Here is a 21,984-nt window from a genome sequence, read left to right on the forward strand (position 1 = left end):
ACATGCCCTCCGATTTGACACACTGAACTCTGTCTGCAAAGTAATTGGTGAACCAGGCAAGGCAGTCATCCGAAAAACCGAGGCTACTGAGTCTGCCGATAAGAATATGGTGATTGACAGAGTCGAAAGCCTTGGCAAGGTCGATGAAGACGGCTGCACAGTACTGTCTTTTATCGATGGCGGTTATGATGTCGTTTAGTACCTTGAGTGTGGCTGAGGTGCACCCGTGACCGGCTCGGAAACCAGATTGCATAGCGGAGAAGGTACGGTGGGATTCGAGATGGTCAGTGACCTGTTTGTTGACTTGGCTTTCGAAGACCTTAGATAGGCAGGGCAGAATGGATATAGGTCTGTAACAGTTTGGGTCCAGGGTGTCTCCCCCTTTGAAGAGGGGGATGACTGCGGCAGCTTTCCAATCCTTGGGGATCTCAGACGATATGGAAGAGAGGTTGAACAGGCTGGTAATAGGGGTTGCGACAATGGCGGCGGATAGTTTCAGAAATAGAGGGTCCAGATTGTCAAGCCCAGCTGATTTATACGGGTCCAGGTTTTGCAGCTCTTTCAGAACATCCGCTATCTGGATTTGGGTAAAGGAGAACCTGGAGAGGCTTGGGCGAGGAGCTGCGGGGGGGCCATGGGTTCTGTAACTGATTTAAGTATTTCTAGCCAGATCCTAATTAGTACGTTGAATTTTTCGTTCCTTTTGATGGCATAGAAGGCCCTTCTTGCCTTGTCTCTCAGATCATTCACAGCTTTGTGGAAGCTACCTGTGGCGCTGATGTTTAGGCCGAGGTATGAACCGTTTTTTGTGTGCTTTAAGGCAACAGTGTCTAGATGGAATTTGTATTCATGGTCCTGGGAACTGGACCTTTTTTTGAACACCATTATTTTTGTCTTACTGAGATTTACTGTCAGGGCCCAGGTCTGACAGAATCTGTGCAGAAGATCTAGGTGCTGCTGTTGGCCCTCCTTGGTTGGGGACAGAAACATCAGATCATCAGCAAACAGTAGACATTTGACTTCAGATTCTAGTAGGGTGAGGCCGGGTGCTGCAGACTGTTCTAGTGCCCTCAGCAATTCGTTGATATATATGTTGAAGAAGGTGGCTCTCTCTCTCTCTCTCTCTCTCTCTCTCTCTCTCTCTCTCTGTCTCTCTCTCTGTCTCTCTCTCTGTCTCTCTCTCTCTCTGTCTCTCTCTCTCTCTCTCTCTCTCTCTCTCTCTCTCTCTCTCTCTCTCTCTCTCTCTCTCTCTGTCTCTCTCTCTCTCTCTCTCTCTTTCTCTCAATTCAATTTCAATGTAAGGGCTGTATTCACATGGGAAACATATGTTAAAATTGCCAAAGCAAGTGAAGTAGATAATAAACAGTCTCTCTCTCTCTCTGTCTGTGTGTCTGTCTCACACTCATTATCTCTCTCTCACACACACACACACACACACGCGCGCGCGCACGCACACACACACACACACACACACACACACACACACACACACACACACACACACACACACACACACACACACACACACACACACACACACACACACACACACACACACACACACACACACACACACACACACACACACACACACACACACACACACACACACACTGAAATTGGGGAAGTCTGTCATGCTGGTTACTTCCTCTTGCTGTGCGGAGAGCAACGATCAGTCACCCAGTGAGAGCCTGGTCTTAAGTCCTGACAGGATCCAAAGAGTGTATGGAAGGAACTATGCCTCACCAAGCTCTGCTCTTGGTTCTAGCTATCCTGCTGGCCTAATGACCCCAGTGGGGGTTAGTTCAGGAGGTCCAATGACCTGTCCACACTATTTGCAACATGGACATACTGCAGATATTCTATCACAGCTGTGGTGAGTTTTAAAGAAAATATTCCTTTTCATTTGCAAAGCAACTCACTATGTGATAATACGACAGTACAAAAACACTGGGCACAGATATCAATTCAACATCTACTCCACGTTGGAAACAACACTGAGTCAACCAGTTGTGCCCAGTGGCAAGGAAGCAAACATTACAGTGATGAGGCAAAAAGTGAGTTAATGTTAGCGACTACTGCCTACCAAGAAGGTATTATTGAACTGCACGTTTGGATTCCTTGACGCTGAGTAGAGCTATAGCACTACCACAGTGGGGCTACAGTGCCTTCAGAAAGTATTCACACCCCTTGACTTTTTCCACATTTTGTTGTGTTACATCCTGCATTTAAAATGGTAAGGGATTTTATTTTGTGGCCTACACACAATACCCCATAATGTCAAAGTGGAATGATGTTTTTAGATTATTATTATTTGTTTTTTTAACAAATTAATTAAACATGAAAAGCTGAAATGTCTTGAGTCAATAATTATTCAACTCCTTTGTTATGACAAGCCTAAATATGTTCAGGAGTGAAAATGTGCTTAACAAGTCACATAATAAGTTGCAGGGACTCACTCTGTCATGTTTTGTCATAGATTGTCATGTCTTGTCCCTGTGCTTTCTCTTCTATTCGTTTCCCCCTGCTGGTCTTATTAGGTTCTTTCCCTCTCTCTCTCTCTCTCTCTCTCTCTCTCTCTCTCTCTCTCTCTCTCTCTCTCTCTCTCTCTCTATCGTTCCGTTCCTGCTCCCAGCTGTTCCTCATTCTCCTAACTACCTCGTTTACTCTTTCACACCTGTCCCCTATTTTGCCCTCTGATTAGAGTCCCTATTTTTCCCTCTGTTTCCGCTTCTGTCCTTGTCGGATCCTTGTTTGCTGTACTGTGTTCTTGTTCCGTCCTGTCGTGTTTTACCTTCATCAGATGCTGCGTGTGAGCAGGTGTCTCTATCAGCTACGGCCTGCGCCAACCCGAAGCGACCTGCAGTCTGTGGTCGCATCTCCTGTTGTTCCCCTCTACAGACTAGAGGATTTCAGTTATTCCTGTTTGGACATTACCTGTGAAAGAATTCAGGATTAGTCGTTTTCTGTTAAGACTGGAATAAACTCTGTTTCTGTTAAGTCGCTTTTGGGTCCTCATTCACCTGCATAACACACTCTGTATGGTTGCACAGTTTAATGGCTGTGTTGGGAGAAAACTGAGGATGGATCAACAACATTGTAGTTACTCCACGATAATAAACGAATTGACAGAGTGAAAAGAAGGAAGTCTTTACAGAATAAAAATATTCCAAAACATGCATCATGTTTGCAACAAGGTACTAAAGTAATACTGCAAAAACACTTTGTTTTTTCCTGAATACAAAGTGTTATGTTTGGGGGAAATCCAATACAACACATTACTTAGAACTACTCTCATTATTTTCAAGCATAGGCTGCTTCATGTTATGGGCATGGTTGTAATAATTAAGGACTGTTTTTTTTCAGGACAAAAAATAAATGGAATTGAGCTAAGCACAGGCAAAGTCCTAGAGGAATACCTGATTCAGTCTGCTTTCCACCAAACGCTGGAAGATTAATCTTTCAGCAAGACAATAACCTAAAACACAAGGCCAAATTTAGTTGCTTACCAAGAAGAGAGTGGCAAAGTCACAGTTTTGACAACATTTAAAAAAACTTTTATTTAACTAGGCAAGTCGTTTAAGAACAAATTCTCATTTACAATGATGGCCTACCCCTGCCAAACCCTAACAATGCTGGGCCAATTGTGCACTACCTTATGTTGTGATACAGCCTGGAATCGAACCAGGGTCGAACCAGGGTCTGTAGTGACGCTTCTAGCACCTAGAGGCAGTGCCTTACAAATGTTAGAACTTTTCTTCCACTTTGAGTATTTTGTGTAGATTGCTGACAAAAATGACAATTCAATTCATTTTAATCCCACTTTGAAACACATTTTTTTTATTAAGTCAAGGGGTGGGAATACTTTCTGAAGGCACTGTATTTTTTACCAAATTGCTGAACTGTGATAGTCATGTCAGTTTCATTTTCTGGTTTCATTCATTTATTCTTCTCATAAGAAAATTTTAAAAAATGTCTTAAGTTGCTTTAATGTTTCTGTGTGTTTTTTCCAGACCCTTTACAGGACATTGGCATCATTGTTAACACATGGCTTCCCATGTCACCATCCTACAAGGGCAATGTGAGAGTGTCACTTCTGCTTTGTGAGTCCAATATTTCTTTGGCCTTCCCTTTGTTGATTGTTTGCACTTCCCTTCCTAACAAAGCCACTGGTGTTATAGCTCCCTTACGCCGACCATAAGATTGACCCTAACTTAATGGTACACATCAATATGAAATGTAGAGATTGAATGAATAGAACTGACATCATAATTCCCTCTCTCACTGTAAAAGATTAGGTTGAAACACTCCACATCATCAACAAACAGTGCTTACCGCCCGAGTATGAGTGTATGTTTTCAAACATATTGCCCTGAAGAATACTGTAGGAAATAAATCAATTCAACTGCATCCACCCATTGGGAAAAGACGGCAGATCATCATCATTCAATTTAGGTTGGTAAATGGTATGTAATTGCATTGTCAGCATGAACACTCTGAATAAGCCAATAAGCCTTGAAATCCTATTGTTGATTTAAGGCAGAAATCAAGGTAAATTATTTACTTTTGGCAAATTCACCCCACCTGCTACATTGATGCTATGTGAAAGCTACAATGATCCTAAATTAAAACTAGGTTGAGTCACACAATTTTTCCCCAGCAGGAAGTGAATGTTTGCTCTCTCTGTGTATCCCTCTCCCACAGGGCAGTCTATTGAGGAGCTATACCTGTCTACTAATATGCTCACAGGAGTGGTGGCTCCGTCATACCATGACGAGCCCCTGTGGTCACAGGAGTGGTGGCTCCGTCATCCCCTGACGAGCCCCTGTGCTCACAGGAGTGGTGGCTCCGTCATACCATGACGAGCCCCTGTGCTCACAGGAGTGGTAGCTCCGTCATACCATGACGAGCCCCTGTGCTCTCAGGAGTGGTGGCTCCGTCATACCATGACGAGCCCCTGTGCTCTCAGGAGTGGTGGCTCCGTCATCCCATGACGAGCCCCTGTGCTCACAGGAGTGGTGGCTCCGTCATACCATGACGAGCCCCTGTGCTCTCAGGAGTGGTGGCTCCGTCATACCATGACGAGCCCCTGTGCTCTCAGGAGTGGTGGCTCCGTCATACCATGACGAGCCCCTGTGCTCTCAGGAGTGGTGGCTCCGTCATACCATGACGAGCCCCTGTGCTCACAGGAGTGGTGGCTCGAACAGGCAGTGGCTCGAGTGGTTGTTGTCCTTGACGACCTTTATGGCCTTCCTGTGACATCAGGTGGTGTAGGTGTCCTGGAGGGCAGGTAGTTTGCCCCCGGTGATGCGTTGTGCAGGCCGCACTACCCTCTGGAGAGCCTTACGGTTATGGGCAGAGCAGTTGCCGTACCGGGTGGGGATACAGCCCAACAGGATGCTCTTAATTATGCATCTGTAGAAGTTTGTGAGTGCTTTTGGTGACAAGCCGAATTTCTTCAGCCTCCTGAGGTTGAAGAGGCGCTACAGCGCCTTCTTCACCACGCTGTCTGTGTGGGTGGACCAATTCAGCTTGTCCGTGATGTGTACGCCGAGGAACTTAAAACTTACTACCCTCTCCACTACTGTCCCATTGATGTGGATAGGCGGGTGCTCCCTCTGCTGTTTTCTGAAGTCCACAATCAACTCCTTTGTTTTGTTGACGTTGAGTGTGAGGTTTTTTTCCTGACACCACACTCCGAGGGCCCTCACCTCCTCCCTGTAGGCCGTCTACTACGATATTGTTGATCCATCCTCAGTTTTCTATTATCACAGCCATTAAACTCTGTTACTGTTTAAAAGTCTTATGGTGAAATCCTTGAGCGGTTTCCTTCCTCTCCACCAACTGAGTTAGGAAGGACGCCTGTATTTTTGTAGTGACTGGGTATATTGATACTCCCTCCAAAGTGTAATTAATAACTTTACCATGCTCAACAGGATATTCAATGTCTGCTTTTTATCCATTTACCAATAGGTGCTCTTCTTTGCGAGGCATTGGAAAACATCTCTGGTCTTTGTGGTTGAATCTGTGTTTTAAATTAATTGCTCGACTGAGGGACCTTACAGATACAGTACCAGTCAAAAGTTTGGACACAGCTACTCATTCAAGGGTTTTTCTTTATTTTTATTATTTTCTACATTGTAGAATAATAGTGAAGACATCATAACTGTGAAATAACACATATGGAATCATGTAGTAAGCAAATAAGTGTTAAACAAATCAAAATAGATTTTAGATTTTATATTCTTCAAAATAGCCACCCTTTACCTTGATGACAGCTTTGCACACGCTTGGCATTCTCTCAACCAGCTTCACCTGGAATGCTGTTCCAACTGTCTTGAAGGGGTTCACACATATACTGAGCACTTGTTGGCTGCTTTTCCTTCACTCTGCGGTCCAACTCATCTCAATTGGGTTGAGGTCGGCTGATTGTGGAGGCCAGTTCATCTGATGCAGCACTCCATCACTCTCCTTTTTGGTCAAATAGCCCTTACACAGCCTGGAGGTGTGTTTTAGGTCATTGTCCTGTTGAAAAATAAATGATAGTCCCACTAAGCACAAACCATATGGGATGCTGTGGTAGTCATGCTGGTTAAGTGTACCTTGAATTCTAAATAAATCACCAACAGTATCACCAGCAAAGCATCCCAACACCTTCACACCTCCTCCTCCATGCTTCACGGTGGGAACCACACATGCAGAGATCATCCGTTCACCTACGGTCTTATAAAGACACGGCGGTAGGGAACAAAAATGTACAATTTGGACATCAGACCAAAGAACAGATGTCCACCGGTCTAATGTAAATTGCTTGTGTTTCTTGACCCAAGCAAGTCTCTTCTTCTTATTTGTCTCCTTTAGTCATGGTTTCTTTGCAACAATTCGACCACAAAAGCCTGATTCATGCAGTCTCCTCTGAACAGTTGATGTTGAGATGTGTCTGTTACTTGAACCTAGTGAAGCATTTATTTAGGCTGCAATCTGAGGTGCAGTTAACTCTAATGAATTATCTTCTGCAGCAGAGGTAACTTTGGGTTTTCCTTTCCTGTGACTGTCCTCATGAGAGCCAGTTTCATCGTTGCTCTTGAAAGTTTTTGCAACTGCACTTGAAGAAACGATCAAAGTTCCTGCAATGTTCCCTCATTGACTGACCTTCATGTTGTTTCTCTTCACTTATTTGACCTGTTCTTTCCACAATATGGACTTGGTTTTCTACCAAATAGAGCTATCTTCTGTATACCACCCCTAACTTGTCACAACACCACTGATTGGCTCAAAAACATAATTCCACTTTTACATCATGGGGTATTGCGTGTAAGCCAGTGCCAAAAACACCTACATTTAATCCACTTAAAATGTAGGCTGTAACACAACAAAAGGTGGAAAAAGTCAAGAGGTGTGAATAATTTGTGAAGGGACTGTATGTGTAGGTTGTTTTGTTGATCCATATACACATTTGTCAGAGGGCATATAGGCCTTATGCTAAAATGTAAGCTATACTGTTGAAAACATGGACAGCATAGATAGACGGGACGCATTAACAGAATGCATTAGCAGGGTGCACTCTAGCACAATGGTGTACAAAAATGAATGATACATTGAATAGATTGATGACTAATATACAACTTTGGTTCACTTGGATGTGTTTCTTAAACTTTACATTTCAGTGTGTGTTTATTTGCAGAATTGATTATGAAAAACCAGTGAGGTTGAAGAATCTGGACAATTTACCACTGGTAAACTTGTGTGCAATTGTTATTTGATATTGATTGCATCTGATATTGTGAAGTGTATATTTGGACTCATTCTTGTGAAGTTTATATTATGCATTTATTCTTCCTCTGCTCTCCTCTCCAGGGTCAACAGGATGTGCATGTTGTTTTGGTGATCCAATACGGTTACCACATTGCCTGCTTCGATGTCACTTTCATAAAAGATAGGGGAGACAAAGGTTTAATATGAATTAGATTACATGAGGGACGAGAGGAGAATAATAAATCCATTTGGCCATATTTGGTCAATAGTTTTAGGATAGTGTGGTGAATGCCACTGAAATAACGAACAATGTACTGAGATATTAGCTGTGTTTGCAATACTTTAGATTTGTCATTCTATAAACATATAGGATTTTTGGACACAGATTAAGCCTAGTATTAGATTTGAAACTACTTTGAATGAAGAATCTCTCTTAATCATGCTTCTTCTTAGTCTAAAACTACGCTTAATCTGTGTCTGGGAAACCGGCCCATGTACAAAACGAAACCACGTACAAAACGAAACCATTTGAATAAAACTGACCTGCATCATAATTCAAATAAGATGAATTAGAAACCCATGTTTTGTGAAAGTGAATAATGTCAGTCTAAATACAGTTTGTTCAAGTATATATTCTTGTAAATTAGTTATTTCTTATTTGCTCTGCAGGTTCTCTGATTCCCTTGCTACATATTTCAACAAACAAATTAGGTTTCTTAACGTTCTTCTGACTACTGATGATTCCAAAATTAAACTCTTACTTAAAATAAACACTTCAAAAGCAAACATGTCCTCTGACGGAGTAGGCATACATCAGCAGTTTCCAGTCTGGTCCACTAGAGGGCCCACTCTTTTCAGTGTGAGACAGTACACATAGATAATTCTCCATGCCAAACGTGAGATGTTCCTTGTTGGTTTTATTGTTGACATAATTTGTGAACCCATTACTGTATCCTGTTACATGAATGTCACTGTGTTATTTATCAATAAAGGTGCTCTGTGGTCGAATTGGACAGTGATGCTATTTTAGCTGGATGTTGATACATTGTTGCTTTTGGTGATTGTACATGTGAATTTGGATACATTGTTATAGGCAATACAATATTATTGTTTCCATGTATTCAACTTTTTATTGTCTCTGTAGACTCCTTTTCTCTTTGTCAAATGCTTCACTCACTTTGTGGACTTTCTAAGCAGAAGATGGCTTGGGTCATTATCAGAGAAAGGAGTCTGTGTTTCAGTGCTAGGAGTCACTTAAAAAAATTCTGAATAAAATACCCTCATATAAACACCTCATTCTGAATAAAATACCCTCATATAAACACCTCATTCTGAATAAAATACCCTCATATAAACACCTCATTCTGAATAAAATACCCTCATATAAACACCTCATTCTGAATAAAATACCCTCATATAAACACCTCATTCTGAATAAAATACCCTCATATAAACACCTCATTCTGAATAAAATACCCTCATATAAACACCTCATTCTGAATAAAATACCCTCATATAAACACCTCAGTCTGAATAAGTAACCCGTTTGGAAAGAATTTGCTTGTTCTGATTGAAAATGAATTGTGAATACACTGGTGCCCGCGTCTGAGGAACTTTGTGTGGCTCTCGTGTTTGTCTGAAAGGTGGCAACTGGAAAGCATCCTCAATAACAGGTGTGAAGTCATAGCAACCATCCATACAGCTCTGCACAATGTTGGACTGTCTCACCCCAGCCCATACAGACAGTTAAAGGACACAACATTCTATCTGTCCCATTATGGCATCTGTTAGAGTAGGTTTTCACAATCTATTTGGGAAACCCTGCGTTAGAGCATGTGGAGCTCCACTGAAGCCATCTACATTTTGAAGTAGTACATTTTCTTCTTCTACAACTTCTATGAGTTGGTAAACATGCATACTGCCCCCTGGCGTGTTTTGTTTGAACAGGTATAAAGCCAAGCTCTGCGATTTACTGCCACCTGCAGATATGAAAGGTTTGCTCATGAGTATAATTCATTGGTTGATCCCTCTTGACAACCTGGATAGAATTTTGTGATCCTTCCTTAAGCCATAGGAAGTCCCACCCAGTTGACTACTTCAAAATGGTGATAGTCCTCAACAAACCATCAGTATCACCACACCGGGCTAGCTAATTGTTTACGTGCTTGATGGATGGACAAGTGTAGGGTGTGCATTGCGACTCAAATTTTGCAGGTGGGGAGAGAGCGAGAGACAGGGGTAGATATGGAGGAGGCTTGGATTGAAGTGTTTAGGTTATTAGTAGGTTATTAGTAGCAGGCCAATCATTCCTACTTCACTGAATTACATAGTATATAATTGTCTAGTATATAATTGTCTAGGCTAATATGGAGGAACATTGAATGTCTGAACTTTACCTCAACACCCTGGACCAGAGCTAATAACAAGCTTGTGTGCAGCGGCACCAGAATTCAAAACATGTCTTACCTTTTTGTAGTTAATAAATCCAATTTGAGACATGATTGCTAATAGTATCCTTAACTAGCCTAAAAAAAGCTGTCAGGCACTGGAAGAAAACAATTCTGAGTGACAGAGTGAGTGCTTTGCATAGGCGCTTTGATGGGATTTTTTTTGTGGGACTGAAAACATTGCTCTGAACTTAAAAGATTCTTATTAACCGGTTCTCAAGATTTTAAAATAACTGTTCTGTTCCTTGAACACTAGAGATCACCTTTGTTTGCGTTTTTGTTTCCATTCCTCTAAAAAGTAGGTTATTTTTCTGTTCTGTTCCCTGAACCGGTTCCAACACCTGGTTCTCAATGGCACTACCCTTTTGGGCACTAGAGACTTCTATCTATCTCTATGCCCCAGCCCAGCCTCATTTACCCGCCATTTTAGTGACTCATGATCCACCCAACCACACAAATGCAGCAATAACCTCACACAATGACACACCAACACTGGGACTAGCAACAGGTCAATGATTAACTGCGGTTCTACTGCTACTGTTGTGACAAATCCCAAGGTTGTTTCATCACAGACTGTGTGATGGCCTCTGGGCAAAGCCTTCAGTAGGACAGACAGCCACACTGCAGTGCAGGTCAGGTCTCAAAGCACTTGAGCACTCCAAACAATTTGGATCCTTTGACAGGGTTGAAGGAGGCTTCATGTTACCACCTACTCTCTCTCTCTCTCAATTCAATTTAAGGGACTTTATTGGCATGGGAAACATATGCTTACATTCTCTCTCTCTCTCTCTCTCTCTCTCTCTCTCTCTCTCTCTCTCTCTCTCTCTCTCTCTCTCTCTCTCTCTCTCTCTCTCTCTCTTCCTCCCCTCTCCTCACTCTTTTATCCTACTATCCAGGGGTGCAACTTTCACTGGAGACAAGGGGGGGACATGTCCCCCCAAAAGTCTGAAATTGCATTTTTGTCCCCCCCCCTCAGTTTTACCTTTGGAATGTGATACGAAACAAGGAAACTGTGTGCTTTAGGACCATGTGGATGCCTCCGAGTGGTCGGGTAGGCTGTTTGGAGTGTTTATCCGACTGGATAAAAAAATATATATATATAATAATATATTATGTCCCCCCCCACTTCCAAAACCAAAGTTGCACCCCTGCTATTATCCGTTCAAACTTGGAAACATCTTTGTCAGTGTTTTCCCCTTAATATCAGGACAGTGTCAGCATAGGTAACACAGGTTTCATATTTATCCAGAGTTGTGGTCATTAGGATATGCAACGGAAAACATTTGAAAACAGAAATGAAAAGCAAAATGTGTGTTTCTTATTGGACAAGTCAACCAATCAAATGAATTTATAAAGCCCTTTCTACATCAGCCAATGTCACAAAGTGCTATACAGAAACCCAGCCTAAAACCCCAAACATCAAGCAAAGCAGATGTAGTGGCTAGGAAAAACTCTTCTGGCTGTGCCAGGTGAAGATTATAACAGTACATGGCCAAGATGTTCAAACATTCATAGATGACCAACAGGGTCAAATAATAATAATAATAATAATAATAATAACCTTGGTTGTAGAAGGTGCAACAGGTCAGCATCTTAAGAGTAAATGTCAGTTGGCTTTTCATAGCCGATAATTCAGAGTTAGAGACAAACAGGAGTGGTAGAGAGAGAGCGTCAAAAACAGCAGGGCCCGGGACAAGGTAGCATGTCCGGTGAACAGGTCAGGATTCCATAGCCACAGGCAGAACAGTTGAAACTGGAGCAGCAGCAGGTGGACTGAGGTGGACTGGGGACAACAGGTGGAATGGGGCCAGCAAGGAGTCATCAGGACAGGTTGTCCTGAGGCATGGTCCTAGGGCTCAGGTCCTCCAAGAGAAGAGAGAAAAGGGTGAAGAGAGACAAGTCTAGGTAGTCCCTCCCTGTTTCACTCTGTTTACATACGTTTGGTGCCCAATGAACACAGCCCAAGTGACAGGGTCTTCAACGGGATATTGTGGTGATTTGGGGTCAACAAAGGACTGTAAACCTTTTCAAACAGTAGAAACCAAGCTGACAAGAAACATAAAAATGACATTGTCACCTAGTTCCTGGTTGGTTAGATGATATTAGAATACTTCTATTCATGGATCAAATCAAAGTTTATTGGTCGTGTTCACAGCTTTGCAGGTGTTATCGCAGGTGCAGTGAAATGCTTATGATTCTAGGTCCAACAGTGCAGCACTATCTAGCAATACAAAACAATAGACAGAAGAAGAAAGAAATAACAAGAGATTAAGACATATCAGAACGAGCGATATTAGAGTCAGGAATATAAAAAAATATCAGAGTCCAGAAAATAAATACATGTCAGAGTCAGGAATATAAATACATGTCAGAGTCTGGAATATAAATACATGTCAGAGTCTGGAATATAAATACATGTCAGAGTCTGGAATATAAATACATGCCAGAGTCCAGAATATAAATACATGTCAGAGTCTGGAATATAAATACATAATATATAATATAATAATATAATAATAAAAATATATATAAATAATATATAAATAAATATAAGAGTCCGGAATATAAATACATGTCAGAGTCCGGAATATAAATACATGTCAGAGTCTGGAATATAAATACATGTAAGAGACGGAATATAAATACATGTCAGAGTCTGGAATATAAATACATGTCAGAGTCTGGAATATAAATACATGTCAGAGTCTGGAATATAAATACATGTCAGAGTCTGGAATATAAATACATGTCAGAGTCTGGAATATAAATACATGTCAGAGTCTGGAATATAAATACATGTCAGAGTCCGGAATATAAATACATGTCAGAGTCTGGAATATAAATACATGTCAGAGTCCGGAATATAAATACATGTCAGAGTCTGGAATATGAATAAATGTCAGAGTCTGGAATATAAATACATGTCAAAGTACAGAATATAAATACATGTCAGAGTCTGGAATATAAATACATGTCAGAGTCTGGAATATAAATACATGTCAGAGTCTGGAATATAAATACATGTCAGAGTCCGGAATATAAATAAATATAAGAGTCCGGAATATAAATACATGTCAGAGTCTGGAATATAAATACATGTCAGAGTCCAGAATATAAATAAATGTAAGAGTCCGGAATATAAATACATGTCAGAGTCTGGAATATAAATACATGTCAGAGTCTGGAATATAAATACATGCCAGAGTCCAGAATATAAATACATGTCAGAGTCTGGAATATAAATACATAATATATAATATAATAATATAATAATAAAAATATATATAAATAATATATAAATAAATATAAGAGTCCGGAATATAAATACGTGTCAGAGTCTGGAATATAAATACATGTCAAAGTCCAGAATATAAATACATGTCAGAGTCTGGAATATAAATACATGTCAGAGTCCAGAATATAAATACGTGTAAGAGATGGAATATAAATACATGTAAGAGACGGAATATAAATACATGTCAGAGTCTGGAATATAAATACATGTCAAAGTACAGAATATAAATGCATGTCAGAGTCTGGAATATAAATACATGTCAGAGTCCGGAATATAAATACATGTCAGAGTCTGGAATATAAATACATGTCAGAGTCTGGAATATAAATACATGTCAGAGTCCAGAATATAAATACATGTCAGAGTCTGGAATATAAATACATGTCAGAGTCTGGAATATAAATACATGTCAGAGTCCAGAATATAAATAAATGTAAGAGTCCGGAATATAAATACATGTCAGAGTCTGGAATATAAATAAATGTAAGAGTCCGGAATATAAATACATGTCAGAGTCCAGAATATAAATAAATGTACGAGTCCGGAATATAAATACATGTCAGAGTCTGGAATATAAATACATGTCAGAGTCTGGAATATAAATACATGTCAGAGTCTGGAATATAAATACATGCCAGAGTCCAGAATATAAATACGTTTAAGAGATGGAATATAAATACATGTAAGAGACGGAATATAAATACATGTCAGAGTCTGGAATATAAATACATGTCAGAGTCTGGAATATAAATACATGTCAGAGTCCGGAATATAAATACATGTCAGAGTCCGGAATATAAATACATGTCAGAGTCTGGAATATAAATAAATGTAAGAGATGGAATATAAATACGTGTCAGAGTCTGGAATATAAATACATGTCAGAGTCCGAAATATAAATACATGTCAGAGTCCGAAATATAAATACATGTCAGAGTCCGAAATATAAATACATGTCAGAGTCTGGAATATAAATACATGTCAGAGTCTGGAATATAAATACATGTCAGAGTCTGGAATATAAATACATGTCAGAGTCCGGAATATAAATACATGTCAGAGTCCGGAATATAAATACATGTCAGAGTCTGGAATATAAATACATGTAAGAGATGGAATATAAATACATGTCAGAGTCTGGAATATAAATACATGTCAGAGTCTGGAATATAAATACATGTCAGAGTCCAGAATATAAATACATGTCAGAGTCTGGAATATAAATACATGTCAGAGTCTGGAATATAAATACATGTCAGAGTCCAGAATATAAATAAATGTAAGAGTCCGGAATATAAATACATGTCAGAGTCTGGAATATAAATAAATGTAAGAGTCCGGAATATAAATACATGTCAGAGTCCAGAATATAAATAAATGTACGAGTCCGGAATATAAATACATGTCAGAGTCTGGAATATAAATACATGTCAGAGTCTGGAATATAAATACATGTCAGAGTCCGGAATATAAATACATGTCAGAGTCTGGAATATAAATACATGTCAGAGTCCGGAATATAAATACATGTCAGAGTGAATATAAATACATGTCAGAGTCTGGAATATAAATACATGTAAGAGATGGAATATAAATACATGTCAGAGTCTGGAATATAAATACATGTCAGAGTCTGGAATATAAATACATGTCAGAGTCTGGAATATAAATACATGTCAGAGTCTGGAATATAAATACATGTCAGAGTCTGGAATATAAATACATGTCAGAGTCCGGAATATAAATACATGTCAGAGTCCGGAATATAAATACATGTCAGAGTCTGGAATATAAATACATGTAAGAGATGGAATATAAATACATGTCAGAGTCCGGAATATAAATACATGTCAGAGTCTGGAATATGAATAAATGTCAGAGTCTGGAAGATAAATACATGTCAAAGTACAGAATATAAATACATGTCAGAGTCTGGAATATAAATACATGCCAGAGTCTGGAATATAAATACATGTCAGAGTCTGGAATATAAATACATGTCAGAGTCTGAATATAAATAAATATAAAGTCCGAATATAAATACATGTCAGAGTCTGGAATATAAATACATGTCAGAGTCCAGAATATAAATAAATGTAAGAGTCCGGAATATAAATACATGTCAGAGTCTGGAATATAAATACATGTCAGAGTCTGGAATATAAATACATGCCAGAGTCCAGAATATAAATACATGTCAGAGTCTGGAATATAAATACATAATATATAATATAATAATATAATAATAAAAATATATATAAATAATATATAAATAAATATAAGAGTCCGGAATATAAATACATGTCAGAGTCTGGAATATAAATACATGTCAGAGTCCAGAATATAAATACATGTAAGAGATGGAATATAAATACATGTAAGAGACGGAATATAAATACATGTCAGAGTCTGGAATATAAATACATGTCAAAGTCAGAATATAAAGAGTCAGAGTCTGGAATATAAATATGTCAGAGTGAATATAAATACATGTCAGAGTCTGGAATATAAATACATGTCAGAGTCTGGAATATAAATACATGTCAGAGTCCAGAATATAAATACATGTCAGAGTCTGGAATATAAATACATGTCAGAGTCTGGAATATAAATACATGTCAGAGTCCAGAATATAAATAAATGTAAGAGTCCGGAATATAAATACATGTCAGAGTCTGGAATATAAATAAATGTAAGAGTCCGGAATATAAATACATGTCAGAGTCCAGAATATAAATAAATGTGGAATATAAATACATGTCAGAGTCTGGAATATAAATACATGTCAGAGTCTGGAATATAAATACATGTCAGAGTCTGGAATATAAATACATGCCAGAGTCCAGAATATAAATACGTTTAAGAGATGGAATATAAATACATGTAAGAGACGGAATATAAATACATGTCAGAGTCTGGAATATAAATACATGTCAGAGTCTGGAATATAAATACATGTCAGAGAATATAAATACATGTCAGAGTCCGGAATATAAATACATGTCAGAGTCTGGAAATATAAAAGATGGAATATAAATACGTGTCAGAGTCTGGAATATAAATACATGTCAGAGTCCGAAATATAAATACATGTCAGAGTCCGAAATATAAATCATGTCAGAGAATATAAATACATGTCAGAGTCTGGAATATAAATACATGTCAGAGTCTGGAATATAAATACATGTCAGAGTCTGGAATATAAATACATGTCAGAGTCCGGAATATAAATACATGTCAGAGTCCGGAATATAAATACATGTCAGAGTCTGGAATATAAATACATGTAAGAGATGGAATATAAATACATGTCAGAGTCTGGAATATAAATACATGTCAGAGTCTGGAATATAAATACATGTCAGAGTCCAGAATATAAATACATGTCAGAGTCTGGAATATAAATACATGTCAGAGTCTGGAATATAAATACATGTCAGAGTCCAGAATATAAATAAATGTAAGAGTCCGGAATATAAATACATGTCAGAGTCTGGAATATAAATAAATGTAAGAGTCCGGAATATAAATACATGTCAGAGTCCAGAATATAAATAAATGTACAGAGTCCGGAATATAAATACATGTCAGAGTCTGGAATATAAATACATGTCAGAGTCTGGAATATAAATACATGTCAGAGTCCGGAATATAAATACATGTCAGAGTCTGGAATATAAATACATGTCAGAGTCCGGAATATAAATACATGTCAGAGTCCGGAATATAAATACATGTCAGAGTCTGGAATATAAATACATGTAAGAGATGGAATATAAATACATGTCAGAGTCTGGAATATAAATACATGTCAGAGTCTGGAATATAAATACATGTCAGAGTCTGGAATATAAATACATGTCAGAGTCTGGAATATAAATACATGTCAGAGTCTGGAATATAAATACATGTCAGAGTCCGGAATATAAATACATGTCAGAGTCCGGAATATAAATACATGTCAGAGTCTGGAATATAAATACATGTAAGAGATGGAATATAAATACATGTCAGAGTCCGGAATATAAATACATGTCAGAGTCTGGAATATGAATAAATGTCAGAGTCTGGAAGATAAATACATGTCAAAGTACAGAATATAAATACATGTCAGAGTCTGGAATATAAATACATGCCAGAGTCTGGAATATAAATACATGTCAGAGTCTGGAATATAAATACATGTCAGAGTCCGGAATATAAATAAATATAAGAGTCCGGAATATAAATACATGTCAGAGTCTGGAATATAAATACATGTCAGAGTCCAGAATATAAATAAATGTAAGAGTCCGGAATATAAATACATGTCAGAGTCTGGAATATAAATACATGTCAGAGTCTGGAATATAAATACATGCCAGAGTCCAGAATATAAATACATGTCAGAGTCTGGAATATAAATACATAATATATAATATAATAATATAATAATAAAAATATATATAAATAATATATAAATAAATATAAGAGTCCGGAATATAAATACATGTCAGAGTCTGGAATATAAATACATGTCAGAGTCTGGAATATAAATACATGTCAGAGTCCGGAATATAAATACATGTCAGAGTCCGGAATATAAATACATGTCAGAGTCTGGAATATGAATAAATGTCAGAGTCTGGAATATAAATACATGTCAAAGTACAGAATATAAATACATGTCAGAGTCTGGAATATAAATACATGTAAGACACGGAATATAAATACATGTCAGAGTCTGGAATATAAATACATGTCAGAGTCTGGAATATAAATACATGTCAGAGTCTGGAATATAAATACATGTCAGAGTCTGGAATATAAATACATGTCAGAGTCTGGAATATAAATACATGTCAGAGTCCGAAATATAAATACATGTCAGAGTCCGAAATATAAATACATGTCAGAGTCTGGAATATAAATACATGTCAGAGTCTGGAATATAAATACATGTCAGAGTCTGGAATATAAATACATGTCAGAGTCCGGAATATAAATACATGTCAGAGTCCGGAATATAAATACATGTCAGAGTCTGGAATATAAATACATGTAAGAGATGGAATATAAATACATGTCAGAGTCTGGAATATAAATACATGTCAGAGTCTGGAATATAAATACATGTCAGAGTCCAGAATATAAATACATGTCAGAGTCTGGAATATAAATACATGTCAGAGTCTGGAATATAAATACATGTCAGAGTCAGAATATAAATAAATGTAAGAGTCCGGAATATAAATACATGTCAGAGTCTGGAATATAAATAAATGTAAGAGTCCGGAATATAAATACATGTCAGAGTCCAGAATATAAATAAATGTACGAGTCCGGAATATAAATACATGTCAGAGTCTGGAATATAAATACATGTCAGAGTCTGGAATATAAATACATGTCAGAGTCCGGAATATAAATACATGTCAGAGTCTGGAATATAAATACATGTCAGAGTCCGGAATATAAATACATGTCAGAGTCCGGAATATAAATACATGTCAGAGTCTGGAATATAAATACATGTAAGAGATGGAATATAAATACATGTCAGAGTCTGGAATATAAATACATGTCAGAGTCTGGAATATAAATACATGTCAGAGTCTGGAATATAAATACATGTCAGAGTCTGGAATATAAATACATGTCAGAGTCTGGAATATAAATACATGTCAGAGTCCGGAATATAAATACATGTCAGAGTCCGGAATATAAATACATGTCAGAGTCTGGAATATAAATACATGTAAGAGATGGAATATAAATACATGTCAGAGTCCGGAATATAAATACATGTCAGAGTCTGGAATATGAATAAATGTCAGAGTCTGGAAGATAAATACATGTCAAAGTACAGAATATAAATACATGTCAGAGTCTGGAATATAAATACATGCCAGAGTCTGGAATATAAATACATGTCAGAGTCTGGAATATAAATACATGTCAGAGTCCGGAATATAAATAAATATAAGAGTCCGGAATATAAATACATGTCAGAGTCTGGAATATAAAAATCAGACAGAATATAAATAAATGTAAGAGAATATAAATACATGTCAGAGTCTGGAATATAAATACATGTCAGAGTCTGGAATATAAATACATGCCAGAGTCAGAATATAAATACATGTCAGAGTCTGGTACATAATATATAATATAATAATATAATAATAAAAATATATATAAATAATATATAAATAAATATAAGAGTCCGGAATATAAATACATGTCAGAGTCTGGAATATAAATACATGTCAGAGTCTGGAATATAAATACATGTCAGAGTCCAGAATATAAATACATGTCAGAGAATATAAATACATGTCAGAGTCCGGAATATAAAAATGTAGTCTGGAATATGAATAAATGTCAGAGAATATAAATACATGTCAAAGTACAGAATATAAATACATGTCAGAGTCTGGAATATAAATACATGTAAGACACGGAATATAAATACATGTCAGAGTCTGGAATATAAATACATGTCAGAGTCTGGAATATAAATACATGTCAGAGTCTGGAATATAAATACATGTCAGAGTCCAGAATATAAATAAATGTAAGAGTCCGGAATATAAATACATGTCAGAGTCTGAAATATAAATACATGTCAGAGTGGAATATAAATACATATCAGAGTCTGGAATATAAATACATGTCAGAGTTCGGAATATAAATACATGTCAGAGTCTGGAATATAAATACATGTCAGAGTCTGGAATATAAATACATGTCAGAGTTCGGAATATAAATACATATCAAAGAAGAGAATATAAATAAATATATATGTATGTGAATGGAGTGTATAGACAGTATGGACAGTATATGAATAGAAAAGGTGTGTATATCAGTAGTTATAGAGGATAAGCCATGGCTAGAATACATTATATACAGTGCCTTCGGAAAGTATTCAGACCCCTTGACACTTTGAGATGTTTCTACAAATTGATTGGAGTCCACCTATGGTAAATTCAATTGATTGGACATGATTTGGAAAGTGGCACACCTGTCTATATAAGATCTCACAGTCGACAGTGCATGCCAGAGCAAAAATCAAGCCATGAGGTCGAAGGAATTATCCGTAGACCTCCGAGACAGAATTGTGTCGAGGCACAGATCTCGGGAAGGGTACCAAAACATTTCTGCAGCATTGAAGGTCCTCAGGAACACAGTGGCCTCTATCATTCTTAAATGGAAGAAGTTTGGAACCACCAAGACTCTTCTTAGAGCCGCCCGCCTGGCCAAACTGAGCAATTGGGGGAGAAGGTGGATAGAATTTGTTTTTTACATTTTTTTACGTATTGCTTGCCTTAAACTTACCTCCGTTTGTTCTGTCTTCAGTTACTCACCCGGATCATTTATCCCATTTCCGCCTGGTCGTCGGAGGATTCCGCTACCCCATTGGATCCATCTATTTACTCCCATCAACTCACCACCGCTGCCCGCTACGCCACCTGGATATATCTACCCATTCACATTCACTTGTAAATAAATACTCACCTTCTTCCTACTCTCCTTGTCCTGGTCTGCTTCTGGGTTCGATTTTGAAAAAACGTGACAGAACGATCCGGCCAAGGATGAACCCAGCGGACCTGGACTCCGTTTGCCATGCCATTTCCCAGCAGGGGAAGACATTGGGACAACACAAGACGGCGCTACAGGAGATAGCGGGTTCAATCCAGAACTTATCTGCTAGCTTGACACAAATCCAGGATCAGCTCAGTTTGCCGGCGATTCATTCACCACCTGTTTCACCCATCTCACCTGCCGTGTCTGGTGCGGTTTCCTTCCGTGAACCCAAGGTACCGACGCCTGATAAATATGAAGGGGATTTGGGAAGCTGCTGTTCATTTCTTATGCAGTGTGGGTTAGTGTTTGATCTGCAGCCCCATTCTTACGCCACTGATAAGGCTAGGATAGCCTTTGTTATTGAACTGCTGCGTGGAAGAGCTCTGGAATGGGCTTCAGCCGTTTGGGAACGACAGGAGACCTGCATGGCTTCATAACAGGAGTTCACGGGAGAGATGAGAAAGCTTTTTGACCATCCAGTCCGAGGTAAGGACGCAGCTAAACATTTGTTCACTCTTCGCCAAGGAGCTCACAGTGTGGCAGACTTTATGATCGAGTTCAGGACATTGTCTGTGGAGAGTGGTTGGAATGAGGAGTCACTACAAGCGGCTTTTTACCAGGGGTTGTCGGAGCAACTCAAGGACGAGCTGATATCCTATCCAGAGCCTAGTGACCTAGACAGCTTGGTCACTTTATCTATTCGGGTAGATAATAAAGTCCGAGAGAGAAGGAGGGAGAAGCAGTGGGGCCCATTCAATCAATCAGCAACTCGGTTACCATTCGGTTCAGGAAGTGAACCAGAATGTATTGATCGTTATTCCCCACACGGGATTAGTGGAGGGGTCTTGCCACCAGATCCTGGACCAATGCAAGTGGGGCAACACGGGCTAACTTGATTGTCATGCTGAGCATTGATTGTCA

The 21,984-nt window shown here is 38.4% G+C and overlaps 1 long non-coding RNA gene across 1 annotated transcript; it reads left to right on the top strand.

Annotated features, from left to right (window-relative positions):
• Positions 1-1,715: 1,715 nt before the first annotated feature.
• LOC123990268 lies at positions 1,716-8,864 on the top strand. Its single transcript, XR_006830620.1, has 4 exons — positions 1,716-1,876; positions 4,014-4,103; positions 7,685-7,736; positions 7,858-8,864. It is a non-coding gene; the product is annotated as an uncharacterized LOC123990268 (long non-coding RNA).
• Positions 8,865-21,984: the final 13,120 nt, after the last annotated feature.

The sequence above is a fragment of the Oncorhynchus gorbuscha genome, linkage group LG12 (genome assembly GCF_021184085.1).
Source record: "Oncorhynchus gorbuscha isolate QuinsamMale2020 ecotype Even-year linkage group LG12, OgorEven_v1.0, whole genome shotgun sequence".
In the NCBI taxonomy this organism is placed as follows: Eukaryota; Metazoa; Chordata; class Actinopteri; order Salmoniformes; family Salmonidae; genus Oncorhynchus; species Oncorhynchus gorbuscha.